The following is a 14,482-nucleotide window of genomic DNA, read 5'->3' as shown; positions in this document are numbered from 1 at the left end:
GCCATTCTCCAGCCTCAGCCTCCCGAGTAGCTGGGACTACAGGCGCCGCCACCACGCCCGGCTAATTTTTTTGTATTTTTAGTGGAGACGGGGTTTCATTGTGTTAGCCAGGATGGTCTCGATCTCCTGACCTCGTGATCCGCCCGTCTCGGCCTCCCAAAGTGCTGGGATTACAGGCTTGAGCCACCGCGCCCGGCCAAAGTTAAGACATTTAAGAAGCAAGAAAACAAAATGGTTAGGCAAGGTGACTAGGAAGAATATCATGCCCAGCACTTCTAGAATTCTCAAAATGAGGAACTTCACTTAAATGTTGAGGGAAATCATTTTTAGGATGGTTACCCAAGCTCTCTTTGTACAGATGAGAAGTCTAGTTATCTCATGAGACCCAGTGTGACTAAGGGACCATAGCATGTAGCTGTGTAATGACATGGTGGCACTAGGAGCTGATCTATTCATTTATTTATAATTATAAATAAATGATTTCCCCTTCCAAGGGGAAGTATGGGGTGAGATTTATTCTTAACTCTTAAAATGGTGACATAGACCATTTTAAGAAGAAACCTCCATTCTTTTTTCTGATTTTTAGTGCAACAGCCTTGGACAGGCTCCACCATAAGAAGTGGGTTGCATTTAAAAGTGTGTTTGTTAAAAGTGGTTGAAGCTGAGTGCTTTTCTACATCGTAACAATGTTGCAAATGGGGCATATTCATTTCTAATGTCGCTGCTGAAAGCTTTTTACCCTACCACGTAGCTGAAAATGTAGCAAAAAAATTTTTTTTTTTTTTTTTTCCCCCGGAGATGGAGTCTGGCTCTGTGGCCTAGGCTGGAGTACAGTGGTGCGATCTGGGCTCACGGCAACTTCCGCCTCCCAGGTTCAAATGATTCACCTTCCTCACCTCCTGAGTAGCTGGGATTACAGGTGCCCGTCGCCGCGCCTGGCTAATTTTTGTGTTTTTGGTAGAGAGGGAGTTTGACCATGTTGGCCAGGCTGGTCTCGAACTCCTGACCTCAAGTGATCCACCCACCTCGGCCTCCCAAAGTGCTGGGATTGTAGGCGTGAGACACCGCACCCAGCTTAGCAAAATTTAAAATTAAGAAATGTAAAGAGTCAACTAGTTAGTACCCATTATTATTACTAAGAAAAGTCATGTGATTCTATATTCTCATAGTACAAATAATTAAGTAAAATAGAAATTCAAAAAGTCTGAATAAAATGTCTTTGAAAATCTTGAATGTTGAGATATCTTACCACAGTGAAAAGAATCAGACTTTCTGTTTTGGCAGGTGTGAGTTCTGATTCTGGTTTTGCAAGTTGCTTAACCTCACGGAGTGAGCCCAAATTTGTCCTTTGCAGAATGGGAACACTATGCATCTTACACAGTTACTGTGATGGTTAATTGCTTGGCACAGTGAAATACAGTAGGCACTCAATACACTTTTTTTTTTTTTTCCGAGATGGAGCCTTGCTCTGTCTCCCAGGTTGGAGTGCAGTGGCCCGATCTCGGCTCACTGCAAGCTCCGCCTCCCGGGTTCACGCCATTTTCCTGCCTCAGCCTCACGAGTGGCTGAGAGCACAGGCGCCCCCCACGATGCCCACCTAATTTTTTTCTTTTTTTTTTTTTTTTTTTTTTTTGTGAGACAGAGTCTCGCTGTCTCCCAGGCTGGAGTGCAATGGTGGGATCTCAGCTCACTGCAAGCTCCGCCTCCCAGGTTCACACCATTCTCCAGCCTCAGCCTCCCGAGTAGCTGGGACTACAGGCGCCCACCACCACACCCGTCTAATTTTTTGTTATTTTTTAGTAGAGACGGGATTTCACCGTGTTAGCCAGGATGGCCTTGATCTCCTGACCTTGTGATCCGCCCGCCTTGGCCTCCCAAAGTGCTGGGATTACAGGCCTGAGCCACCGCACCCGGCCTGCACTCAACAAACTTTTATCCAAGCACCTGGATAAAGGATATCCTGAATTTTTTCCTTTCTTTCTTTCTTTTTTTTTTTGAGACGGAGTCTCACTCTTGTCGCCCAGGCTGGAGTGCAGTGGCGCTACCTTGGCTCACTGTAACCTACACCTCCTGGGTTCAAGTGATTCTCCTGCCTCATCCTCCCAAGTAGCTGAGATTACAGGTGCCTGCCACCACACCCAGCTAATTTTTTATATTTTTAGTAGACACCGGGGGTTTCACCATGTTGGCCAGGCTGGTCTCAGTCTCCTGACCTTGTGATCCACCCACCTCAGCCTCCCAAAGTTCTGGGATTACAGGCATGAGCCACTGTGCCCGGCCTCTTGAATTTTCACATTAAATCTGCAAAAGGAAAAGCAGATTTAACGTGAAGATGACAGGAATTTTCTTGCCACTTTCAAGGTCCTAAGGTTGGTAACCCTAGTTTTTTCACTTCAGACCTTAGCTTTTGCCTGAAGGAAAACACCAGAAACAGAGGATACTTCTAGGGATTGGAATGGGGTTAGAGGGTGTGAGTCTTCCTTTTTACTTAATACTGTACTATATATTTAAAATGCTTTTTACAGTGATAATTTTATAATGAAGGAAAAGAAGGGATTAAGAGGAGAAACTGTGTATATAATTTTTAGATCTAATCACAAATTCAGATTTTTAAGTTACTACACAGATGTTCCTTGATTTATGAAGGGATTATATCCCAATAAACCCATTGAAAATTGAAAACATTGTAAGTCAGAATGCGTTTAATACACCTAACCTACTGAATATCATAGCCCAGCCCACCTTAATTGTGCTGAGAATACTGATGTTAGCTTACAGTTGGGCAAAATTATATAGCACAAAGCCTATATTACAATAAAGTATTGAGTATCTTGGCTGGGCATGATGGCTCACACCTGTAATCTCAGCACTTTGGGAGGCTAAGGCAGTCGGATCACTTGATTCCAGGAGTTCGAGACTAGCCTGGCCAACATGGTGAAACCCCATCTGTACTAAAAATACAAAAAACATTAGCTGGGTATGGTGGCATGTGCTTGTAATCCCAGCTACTCTGGAAGCTGAGGCCCAAGAATCACTGGAACTGGGAGGTGGAGGTTGCAGTGAGCTGAGATCACGCCACTGTACTGCAGCCTGGGTGATAGAACCAGACATTGTCTCAAAAAAAAAAAGGTGAATATAGGAAATTTTCCTTGAAAGAACAAAGATACTCCTACCTCAGCTTCTCGGGTACCTGGGACTATAGACCCACTCCATCTCACCTAACTAATTAAAAAAATATATTTTTTTGTAGAGATGGTGATTCTCTGTGTTGCCAGGCTGGTCTCCATCTCCTGGGGCTCAAGCTGTCTTTCTGCTAAAGTGCTGGGATACAGGCGTGAGCAGCCACACCCGGCCTGTATTGTCTTGATTTACTCTTTTCAGTGGCCATCTAATGTTCATAATTTATTTAGGTTTATTCCTGTTTAAAGTTCTATTGCTTTGATTGCTGGAGAGGTTAAACATTTTCTTATATATTTGTTTATCAGTATTATTTTCTTATGCAAATTTTCTATTTTTGTTATGTGCTTGGCTTCTAGGATCATGATGTTAACTTTTGTGAGCTCTTTTATAACATGGACATTGACTTTCTCTCGTATTTGCTACAAACATTTTCCCTTGATGTTTCATTGTATTTGTTTTCTTCATTGTAGTTTAAAATTTTTTTGAGTCTAAATGTCAGTCTTTTGATTTGTGATTTATTCTATCAACTCGAAGTCTAGCTAGTTTAATTTCTCTAAAACCTTGCAAAATTTTCAGTTTAATAATCTGTTGGCTTCATTTTTATATATTTGTAGAGATGGGGTCTTGTTATGTTGATTGTAAGGGGAACTTATCTCGAACTTCTGGCCTTAAGTGATCCTCCTGCCTCAGCCACCCAAAGTGGTGGAATTACAGGCCTCTAATATAGTTTAAAAACCAGCTGTTTATTATTAGCAATTGATGTCTATTTTGTCAAATATTATATATATATTTCTAGTTCTGGACTTTTACATTCTATTATGGTGAACCATATTTCATTTTTCTGAGAAAAATATATGTGACTTTGTTTACTTATACCTCTTATTATTGAGAAACAACATCTGAAGCTAGCTTAATTTTAACTCTATGACAAGTAACTTGACTTTTTTTTTCTTTTCCTTTTTTTGTGACTTGAAATTTGTAGAATTGTTGTTCCTTGAGGTATAAACATTTCCCCAGTTAACATGTTAGGGTTGATACTGGCTTAGCAATTTTGCCTGTAATGTGGAGACTCTTCTTGGTTTATAATGTCTCTTGTTTGTTTATTTTAGCTCTAGGAAATTGTCCGTTATGCCTGTATTGATTAATTCTGATCATTAGTTAGATCTATGTAGTCTATGACTCTTCTTCATTTTGTTTATGTTAAATAAGCATTCTAGGTATGTGTCTCACATACATCTTTTGTTGCACTGACTTGATTTTCTACAGTCTTGATATTTTTTCCTTGGTTCTGTTAACCGCAGTTGCTTTGTCCTATTGTAGTTTTTATTTTTAATTAAGTCCTTTTCTGTCTCCATTCTTGTTAATAACTTAAATGATCTCTTTTTAGTTCATGAAGAATAGTGTGGCACAAAAGATCCTTTCAAGGTGAAAAAAAAGAAGCGGGTAGCCAAGAGAGTTGGGTTACATAGTTTACCACTTTCCCTTATAATCAATAGGTGTTGAAATAGATGTGACTATGAAAAACCAGTGTTAATTGGGCAGCTGAGTGAATGGATTGTCCACCAGTCAAGGCTGGGGAAAAAATCTGGCTGGGCTAAGTGTGGCCCATTAGTTTGACCTCATTTGGCATGTATTTCTTCTAGTCTTAAGGTCAGAGCAACTGTTTTTATATATTTTAATATCCCTAATGACAAAACAGTAAAAATACATTTGAGGACCCAAGTTGGCATGTTCTGGGAATTTCATTTTCCAGCTTAGTGTGGTGACCTGCCTCTGATTGCTGTACAATTCCTTCTGCTTCACAGTGTCACATCTGGGAATACCAGTTGGTAGTGGAACCTGTTTTGAACATTTTTAAGCCTTGTGGTATCTGATGGACACTTGGTTGTTTCTAGCTGGTGCTAAATAAACCCCTTTACAAGTATTTGTGTAAGAAAGTGCTGGTAGGCAAAGTGAGAACATCCGGAAGTGATTCATATTACTGTGGTTGTTTGCTTAATTCAGGACTTGGTTGCCTAGAGACCGTATCTTTGAGCTAGCTGAGTGAAGCGCCAGTGGAACGTGGAGGGCCTGTGGCCTACCGGATCAAATCAGGGCTCTGCTCCTTCATTTTTTTTCTAGAAGTCTCTTAGTAATCTGATTGATCTCTGTGGTTTGACAGTGTGTGAATTAAAAAAATCTTAAACATATAAATGTTTAAGAAAGATCTGGTTAATGGTTTATTTTGAAGAGTAAGAGTTTACTTGCTTAAGTTTGAATGTTGGGTTAAAATTTTTTTTAAAATAGTTGTATGTTGGGAAGTATTAGTTATTTCAATACGGCATTTTATTCTAGAAACCTCCGTACTTTACCTTTTTTTTTTTTTTTTTTTTTTTGAGACTGAGTCTGGCTCTGTCGCCCAGGCTGGAGTGCAGTGGCCGGATCTCAGCTCACTGCAAGCTCCGTCTCCCGGGTTTACGCCATTCTCCTGCCTCAGCCTCCCGAGTAGCTGGGACCACAGGCGCCCGCCACTTCGCCCGGCTAGTTTTTTGTATTTTTTAGTAGAGATGGGGTTTCACCGTGTTAGCCAGGATGGTCTCGATCTCCTGACCTCGTGATCCGCCCGTCTCGGCCTCCCAAAGTGCTGGGATTACAGGCTTGAGCCACCGCGCCCGGCCAGTACTTTACCTTTAAGGCAGCTAAAGGAAAGCCAAAATAATCCCGCAAAACAAAAAACCAAAAACCTGCAATTTGCGAGACAATCATAATCTAAAATATTTTCTGTCTGTCCCAAAGTCAGCGTATTCCCCTTGCCTCTCCCCCTCTTCCTCATTGTCATGATCAGTACCGTTTATTGCATACTTTCTACGTGCAAGGCACTGTGCTAAGCACATTACATGCTTTATCTAATTAGCTATTCTTGAAGCCCTGTGAGGTGCTTATTATCTACATTTAACAGATAAGAAAGCAAAGCTCAGAGAGGTTAACTCATTCATCTAGTAAGTGGTTGATCCAGATTTTAGGTTTGGCAAGGACTCTGAAGTCCTTTCTCTTAACTGCCATATTAGTCTGCTGCTGCTGTACTTCTGCTTCTAAAAATAATGACAACAGTAGTAACTACTGTTAATTAAGTGGAATGATGATGGAGTTTACATATAACATTATTGTGAGATAGGCGTTATTTTTATTTTAAAGAGGGAAAAAAATAGAGTTGATAACACTTTTCCCAAGGTCATATATTGGAATTCAAGCCCAGGTTTGTGACACCAAAGCTGGTGCTCTTAACTTCTGCAGGCGCTGAAGTAGCAACATTGAAGTCCAACCTCTTTAATTGGTGCCCAGAGACATTAAGTAACTTGTGTAGTTTTCAAGTCAGTAAGGGAACTCTATCAGTTTCCTGCCACTTATTTTGGAGTCTCTTCCACCAGCCACCTGAGGGAAAGTCTCCAGTTGTCTTACGTATTTTTGTGTCTAACTAGCTTGTTGGACCCTTCCTAATTGCTTCTCTTCTTCATAACTTGGTATCTGCTTTGGATTTAGCTTAGAAAGGTGTTCCTTCCTGCCACTTTCTTGTTTGTTAAAGAGTTACTTCATACAGACAGGAGTGGCAAATTGGATTGGAAATTGCCTTGGATCATTTGGTAAGAACTGTATTTTGGGGTTGTGGGAGGAGGAAAGTCCTGTCTAAAAGCCTCTATTACTTCTTTACTCAGAATACCTTCCTGTTGACTCATTGGAAATCATAACAGAAAGCAGAAGGAACATTGGAGAGGCAGCTGCCAGCCCAGGGCTTGGCTTCTGTTGGGGCAGCTGTTTGGGGGTTGAGACACACTGGGCTCTAAGAGCTGTGAGGTTTCTGTAGCAGAAGGAAATTGTATTACTCTGATAGGTATTTATTCATCAAGTTAAGAAGTGTCAGACTGTTGCTTGGGATCATTGATAAACAACATAAGAAATTAAAAATATTTTCTCGAATAGAATTAACTAGTGATCCTAAAAACAGAATGAACTGAGGAATACAACAGGGAATGGGGCAAAATTAGAAAAGGAAAAGTTGAAAAGAAGAGGAAAAAAAACTTAGGATCATTAAAAATAGGAAAATGATAACATTTAAATAGAAAAAGTCTCACAGATACGCAGTGTGCCTTAATCAGCAGGTCATTTTACTATAAATAACATATCTCAGATGACCTTTAAAACAGCTAAAAGTAAACAAAGTTTGTCTTTTACTTAAATGACTATTATAACAAAATGTTTTTTGGAGCTGGGCACTGTGGCTCACACCAGTAATCCCAACACTTATGGAGGCCGAGGAGGGAGGGTAGCATCAGGCCAGGAGTTCATGACCAGCCTAGGCAACATATTCAGACCCTGTGTCTACAAAATATAAGAAATTTAAAAAAGTCAAGTGTGGTGGCACACACCTGTAGTTCCAACTACTCCGGAGGCTGAAGTGGGAGGATCACTTGATCCTTCCAGGCTGCAGCAAGCTATGATCACACCGCTGCACAAAAATGTGTTTCTTCCCTGAAGACATACTATGTCATTAGTTTGGGCAATGCCTTTTCATAATTGATAGTTTGAAAAGGTAGTGTTTGACAATGGCTTGACTTTTGGGTTTTCCTTAATTTGAGAATCCCCATAGAAATGTTTTTTTAGATAGATTTGGTCTTAATTTAAAAGTTGTAAATTTAAAACATTTTGTTCTTAGAAACAGGTAATACACAGACATGATACATAATTCAGAGACTATGCAAGTATATAACACTGAAAAAAGTCTATATTCTTAGTCTTCTTTCTCTAGCTATTCAGTTATTTTCCGCACATGGAACTGCTATCATGATTGTGTCTCTTTCCAGAGATATTCTGTGCATATAAATACACATCACTTTGATTTATTTAGAAGTGGTAGCACACTGTACATTTTGCTTTGCATCTTTTTGTTGTTGTTTTTTGAGATGGAGTCTTGCTGTGTTGCTCAGGCTGGAGTGCAGTGGTATAATCTTGGCTCACTACAACCTCCACCTTCCAGGTTCAAGCAATTCTCCCACCTCAGCTTCCCAAGTAGCTGGGACTACAGTCATCTGCCATCACGCCTGGCTAATTTTTGTATTTTTAGTAGAGAGAGATTTCACCATGTTGGCCAGGCTGGTCTTGAACTCCTGACCTCAGGTTATCTGCCCACCTTGGCCTCCCTAAGTGTTGGGATTACAGGCATGAGCCACTGTTTTGCTTTGCATCTTAAGATTCATTTCACATGAGTGAATGTGGAATGAAGTGCCTCTTTTTTTCCCTCACAGTTCCTTAGTTATCAGTTTTGGAGTTAACCTGTTAATGGACATTTTCTCTCCAGCTTTTGCTGTTATAAAAAGTGCTGTGGTTAGTCACTTTGTAGGTATGCCATTGTGCATGTATGAGTATTCTTGCCGGACAAATTTCTAAAAGTGTAATTTCTGGGTCAAAGGGAATATGCATATTTAGTTCTCATAAATATTGTCAATTTGCTCTCCTAAGAGGTTGTACCAGTTTACACATCTGCCTGTCAATAATGTACATATAAGAAGGCTATTTCCCCTTTAATTTTACCAATCCAGAGTATTACAGATTTTTTACATTTGCCAGGTTCATAGGTGAAAATGGTATTTCATTGTAGCTACATTTTTGGATTATCTAATTATGAGTGAAGATGAGCATCTTTACATGTGTTTAAAAGCCATTTGTATGTTCTTTTCTGTGAACTGTTTCGGCAGAATCCTTTGCTCATTTTTCTATTGGATTATTGTTCTTTTTCTTATTGGTAAGAGCTCTTTATATGTTGAGGAAATTGGCTCATTGTACACTATGGATGTTATAAATATTTATTCCACTTTGTCCTTTAATTTTTTTTTTGAGAAAGTCTCATTCTGTTGCCCAGGCTGGAGTGCAGTGGTGTGATATCGGCCAGATTCAAGCGATTCTTGTGCCTCATCCTCCCGAGGAACTGGGATTATAGGCTCTTACCACCACACTGGGCTAATTTTTGTATTTTTTAGTAGAGACAGGGTTTTGCCATGTTGACCAGGCTGGTCTTGAACTTCTTATCTCGGGTGATTCGCCTGGCTTGACCTCCCAAAGTGCTGAGATTACAGGCATGAGCCACCTCACCCGGCCATTGTCCTTTAAATTTTGACTTTGTATTTCAAATAAAGTTTTAAAATGTTATTGAACTTACTAATATTTTACTTTTAGCTTTTGAATTTTTTGCATGATTTTTAAAGAGTCCTTATCTATCCTGAGATTATATAAAAATATTCTCCCATGTTTTCCTCTAGTATGTTTAGGATGTAAAGTGTTTTAATATTTAACTCTTTTATCCATTTGGAATTTATTTTGGTGTGAAGAGTGAGATAGAGATCCTGCTTTTTTGAGTTTTGGATTGTATCTTACATTTCGAATCTTAGCAGTGTCTTAGGAAATGTGCTCTGGAGGGTGTCTTGTGCTCTAGTTTATGAACTGATATCTTAATTTTTTTCAGAACAAGGCAACTTCAACTGTTGAGCTTTTTGAAACATATGGCTTAACTATCCTTTTAGGGAATTTGGTTAGGATTTTCCAGAGTGCTTTCAAGCAAGTTATATTGTAATGCTAAACAGATTAATTGTGTGTAGTAAAGTTGACATTGAGAAAACAGGTTTTGGATTAACAGCTTTGACATAAAGACTGTGAAGAGATGACTAGACTTGCCAAACTAACAATTTATTCTTTGTGTTAAAGAAGAGTGCAAACTTGGAGTTTGAAAAACTGTGTGGCTGACTTTCTAGATCGGTATTTTTTGAGGTATATTGTGCTGTGATGTTAAAGAAAGGGTTTAGTGGTGAAATAAGTTTCAGAAATACTGAGTTAAAACCAAGCCAAATATTATTTAAGTGGCAAATTACTTGGGATCTTTATCATAGACTTGTAAATTCTGTCTCCAAGGCCGAGGATAGTGTATGCAGTATTCTTCAAACCTACTTTATCAGTAGTGTTCCAGGTTTTTGTTTTTTTTTTTTTTTTTGGTTTGCGAACACTTTTTCTATCAGAGTTATGGATTTAAGGGACTATTTTTTCTTTCTTTTACTTTGTTTTTTATTTGTGAACTCTAAGACTTTCTTAAACACAGACTATTTCAAATAAGAATTTGGGAGATGTTCATTGTCAATTCTCAGCTATTTTGTGTTTTATGATAGTTTGTTTACATTCTCCATTGAGTTATCCAGTTCTTGGCTTATAGAGCTTAAATTAAAGCCATAATTGTACTAATTGGATAGGTATAATTGCTTAGTGATCTTTAAAGCATTGCAAAGATGGGAGTGTGATTTTTAAAAATGGGGGTTGCAAATGTAGTAATTATTAAAAAGGAAAAGATAAATATCACAAATTCTGGTCTAGTAAACTAGTTTCTGGCAAAACATTGGACCAGAAAAATTCCAGAGCCACGTTGTCAGCTGGATAACTTATGAACACTTAGCGAGAAAAGTGATGCTTGGGAGCCAACATGAGCTCCCTAAGAAAAGCCCTGTCACATTAACATCATTTCCTTTTGGACAGGGTCACCAGATTGGTGAATCAGAGAAAAACACACACCTGGCAATTTTTTGTATTTTTAGTAGAGACAGGATTTCACCGTGTTAGCCAGGATAGTCTCGATCTTCTGACCTGGTGATCCGCCCGCCTCGGCCTCCCAAAGTGTTGGGATTACAGACATGAGCCACCGCGCCCGGCCGGGGTTTGTTTTTGGGTGGTGAAAGTGTTCTGGAATTAGATAGTGATGATGGTTGCACAACATTGTGAATATTTTAAAAGCAACTGAATTATATATTTAAAATGAGTTTATGTTACGAATCGTATCTCAGCAAAAAGAGTTGCAGATTTTTAGTTCAGAGAAAGCACTTTTAGGGCATGTTATTTGTAAACATTTTGATTGGGACTTACTAGGGTATCAGTGACGTGTCAGTGAAATTTGGGTTTTACTTGTTTCTGGAGAGATGGTTAATATATTGTAAGACACATTTTGCTTTCAATATACCGTGAATCTAATAATGAAATTCATTAGTAGTAAGTGTGATATCCTACGTTGGAGTTCAAAAAGTGTACAGGATAAGGGAGAGAAGTAGCGTTAGTGGGAATAGCATAAGTGGGAAACGAAAACAAAATGAAAGAAACCTGAGAAGTTCATTAACTCATTAGTAGATATATGGTATATGCAGCCAAGGAAAAGACGGTTCCGCTGTCCTCTGGACTAATCAGAGGCTTCCTGAAATTGGTATTTAGTTCTGGAGGCCATACTTTAAGATGGATCTTGTAGTGTAGAGCAAGGATGTTAGATTTGTGGTAGGTTATTTCACACCCACAGCAAGCACTGCTGATAGATCAGAATCCTTTTCAACATAGAAGCTGAAGAACCCCTCCCAATCAGTGGGTGTTGGTCGTCCATTAGTTGAGACTTGGTTATTGCTCTGGGATGAGAGGATGTTTGATGAGCATGACCAGGATGATAAAGGGTCTACTAATTATGATGTATGAAGAATAATTGAGAATACTGAGGCTATATAACATGGAAACAAGATTTAGAAGGAATATAAAATCAGAATCTCAGAAGCTCAACCTTTCATCCAGTTTAGGAATTCAGTCAACTGTCATATTAACATTTTACTACTTCACTAAAAAATTCCTGGGAGATGGGAGAGAGGTTCATTTTGTCATATGTGGTGCCAGGGGAACAGAACTGGACAATGGAAATCTGCTTAATAGGAGGATAATTTCTTATATAACAATAAAGAAATTTCCAAACAGTGTCTGAGCTGCTTTGGGAAAACCCATTTGCAGATTTTCAGTCTTAGACTGTGTAACAGTTTAATGGAAGATTGTTATGTTCTAACCTAAGTATTTTCTCAAGTTATTTAAAAACAGTTTTTATTTTCATTTCCTGTGTTATTAAAAACCATTTTTATTTTGAATGACTTGATTCTATTCCATTGCTCATTTTTTTCTAACATGGCTAAGAAGTTGGGAAAATTCCTCCAATAAAATAATTACTTTAAAGCAAGTAAGACACATTTTTAGCTCCTCCATTGTTCAGGACACTCTGGGAGCACTGAAGAAGATGCGAAAGTATAAAACAGCCCTGCCTTTAGGAGGTTACGGATCAATTGAACAGACAGGGCATAAACATTTGAAAAGTTACCCAACATCAGAGAATGAGAGGTCTCAGTATCACAAGGCAATATGTAATTGCTGAGGAAATGATGCACATAGTTAATGTGTGAGAGTTTAGATGAGGGAAAGATTATTTTATGGCTGGGTTTTGCAAGATAAGCTGGCATTGTATGGTCAGGCTTTTCCCTTTCAAGGGAAAACATAACACTATGTATATTTGTCTTGTTCTCTGTGCTCCTTTAGAGTTGAAGCTCTTTCCACTTCCTGGTACCCAATGGCACCTGTCACTGCAGTGCTTTTCACAAAGTAGGTGCTTGGGGATATTAAGTTGAATGAGTACAGAGTTGTGTGGGATGTGGGGGTTGTGGTAGGAAAAAGAATTTCAGTGTTATGGTGATAAGAGCTTGGGGTAATTTTCTGTTTTTGTTTTGTTTTTCTTTTATTATTTGGTTATAATTGAGACCAGGAGTAATCTGGTCCCTAAGCAAGAGAGAAAGAACAGTGTGTGTCTTTCAGTAGAGTCTTTCTAATTTATTCAAAGATAAATTAGAAAAGGATTCCACCCTTATGTACATAAATAACTATTAGGCGATAAAGAGATACAAAGTGCCATAAGAAAATTTAGAAGAAGTTTGGAACGAGAAGAGATTATTTCTGATGGTAGGTCATGAAAGGTTTGTGGAGGAGAGGTGACTTTTGAAGGTAACATTTGAATTGGCAGAGATGGGTGGGGCTGATCACCTAAAAGTTATACTAAACCTTTTATTCTTTGTTGGCATCCCTGTCTCTACCTTCCTGCATCATGGCTTGATGACATCTGTTTTCTCTCAAAACTTCTTCACGTTTTGGCCCTAACAAATTTACCCCATCTCATTTAACATGGTCTCTTAAAAAATTAATTATTTTTTAGAGAAAGGATCTTGCTCTCTTGCCCAGTTTGGAATGCAGTGGCGCAATCATAGCTCATGGCAGCCTGGAACTCTTGGGCTCCAGCCATCCCCAGACCTCAACCTTGTGAGTAGCTGGGACTGCAGGTGCATGCCACCACGTTGGCTTAACATGCCATCTTGACCTCCTTCCCTGTAGCAGTGGGAAAAACATATTTTTTCTCCTAACACTTAACCTTCTGTCTGTGATCTAGATCTAGATCCTGTCCTACCTTCTTGTCTTCTAGGGTTCTTACTCCAATATGATTTTCCCAACTATAACTTGCACTTTTTTCCTGCTGGTTCTTTCTCTTTAGCACATGAACATCCTCACCCGTTCAAGATACACTTCCTTAATCCTAGACACTCTGATTGTTGTCCCCTCTTTGTTCTTTCAAGGAAAATTTCCTATAATCACCTTTTTTTTTTTTTTTTTTTTTTGAGATAAGGTCTGGCTCTGTCACTCAGGCTGGAGTGCAGTGAGTGGCACGATCTTGCCTCATTGTATTTTTAGTAGAGATGGGGTCTTACCATGTTGGCCAGGCTGATCTCAAACTCCTGACCTCAAATGATTCACCCGCCTTGGCCTCCCAAAGTGCTGGGATTACAGGCTTGAGCCACCGCGCCCGGCTGAAAATTAAATTTTTGACATAATATGGCTCTAGCGGAGGATTGCTTTTACAAAGAAATAGGTATCTGTCTTCTACTTTGTAGAGGACTCTTACCTGTTTTTTTCTTAAGAGCTGCTCACAGGTTAGTAATGATTAGGCTGTAGCTTCTGAGACTTAGCTATATTCTAGATTTAACTCAGTTTTGGAATTTCATTTCATTTCAAGATTAAAAAGTTTTTCATGCTCTATGATAAGTGGTAAACTAGGGATGGATGGATAGACAGCTGACCATGGTAATGTTTCACCAGACTCTAGATCTGAAGACTTGATCAAGGAGTAGGTAGTTAATCTATTAGCCCAGACTTAAACAAACAAAAAACTTTATTGGAGTTTAATACACATCCCACAAAATCCACCTGTTTTTAATGTACAATTCAATAATATTTAGTAAATTTACTGAGTTGTGCAACCCCTCACTATGATCTAGTTTCCATTGCTCCAATAAGACCAGGGACCCTATTGAAATAAAACAATTCGACATGTTATTTTGACAAGTTGACTTGACCTCCTCTGTCTGATTATGCTAAGAATGAAGTGATTTGCTCAGGG

At 39.0% G+C, this 14,482-nt stretch overlaps 1 protein-coding gene across 1 annotated transcript in view; it reads left to right on the top strand.

Annotated features, from left to right (window-relative positions):
* Window positions 1-14,482, top strand: part of LOC105488300 (IQ motif containing GTPase activating protein 1) — a 114,916-nt gene that overhangs the window by 7,832 nt on the left and 92,602 nt on the right. The gene's annotated exons all lie outside the window — the stretch shown is intronic.

Source organism: Macaca nemestrina, chromosome 7 (genome assembly GCF_043159975.1).
Source record: "Macaca nemestrina isolate mMacNem1 chromosome 7, mMacNem.hap1, whole genome shotgun sequence".
In the NCBI taxonomy this organism is placed as follows: Eukaryota; Metazoa; Chordata; class Mammalia; order Primates; family Cercopithecidae; genus Macaca; species Macaca nemestrina.
Note: the sequence above shows the minus strand (reverse complement) of the source record. Positions and strands in the feature narration are given on the sequence as shown.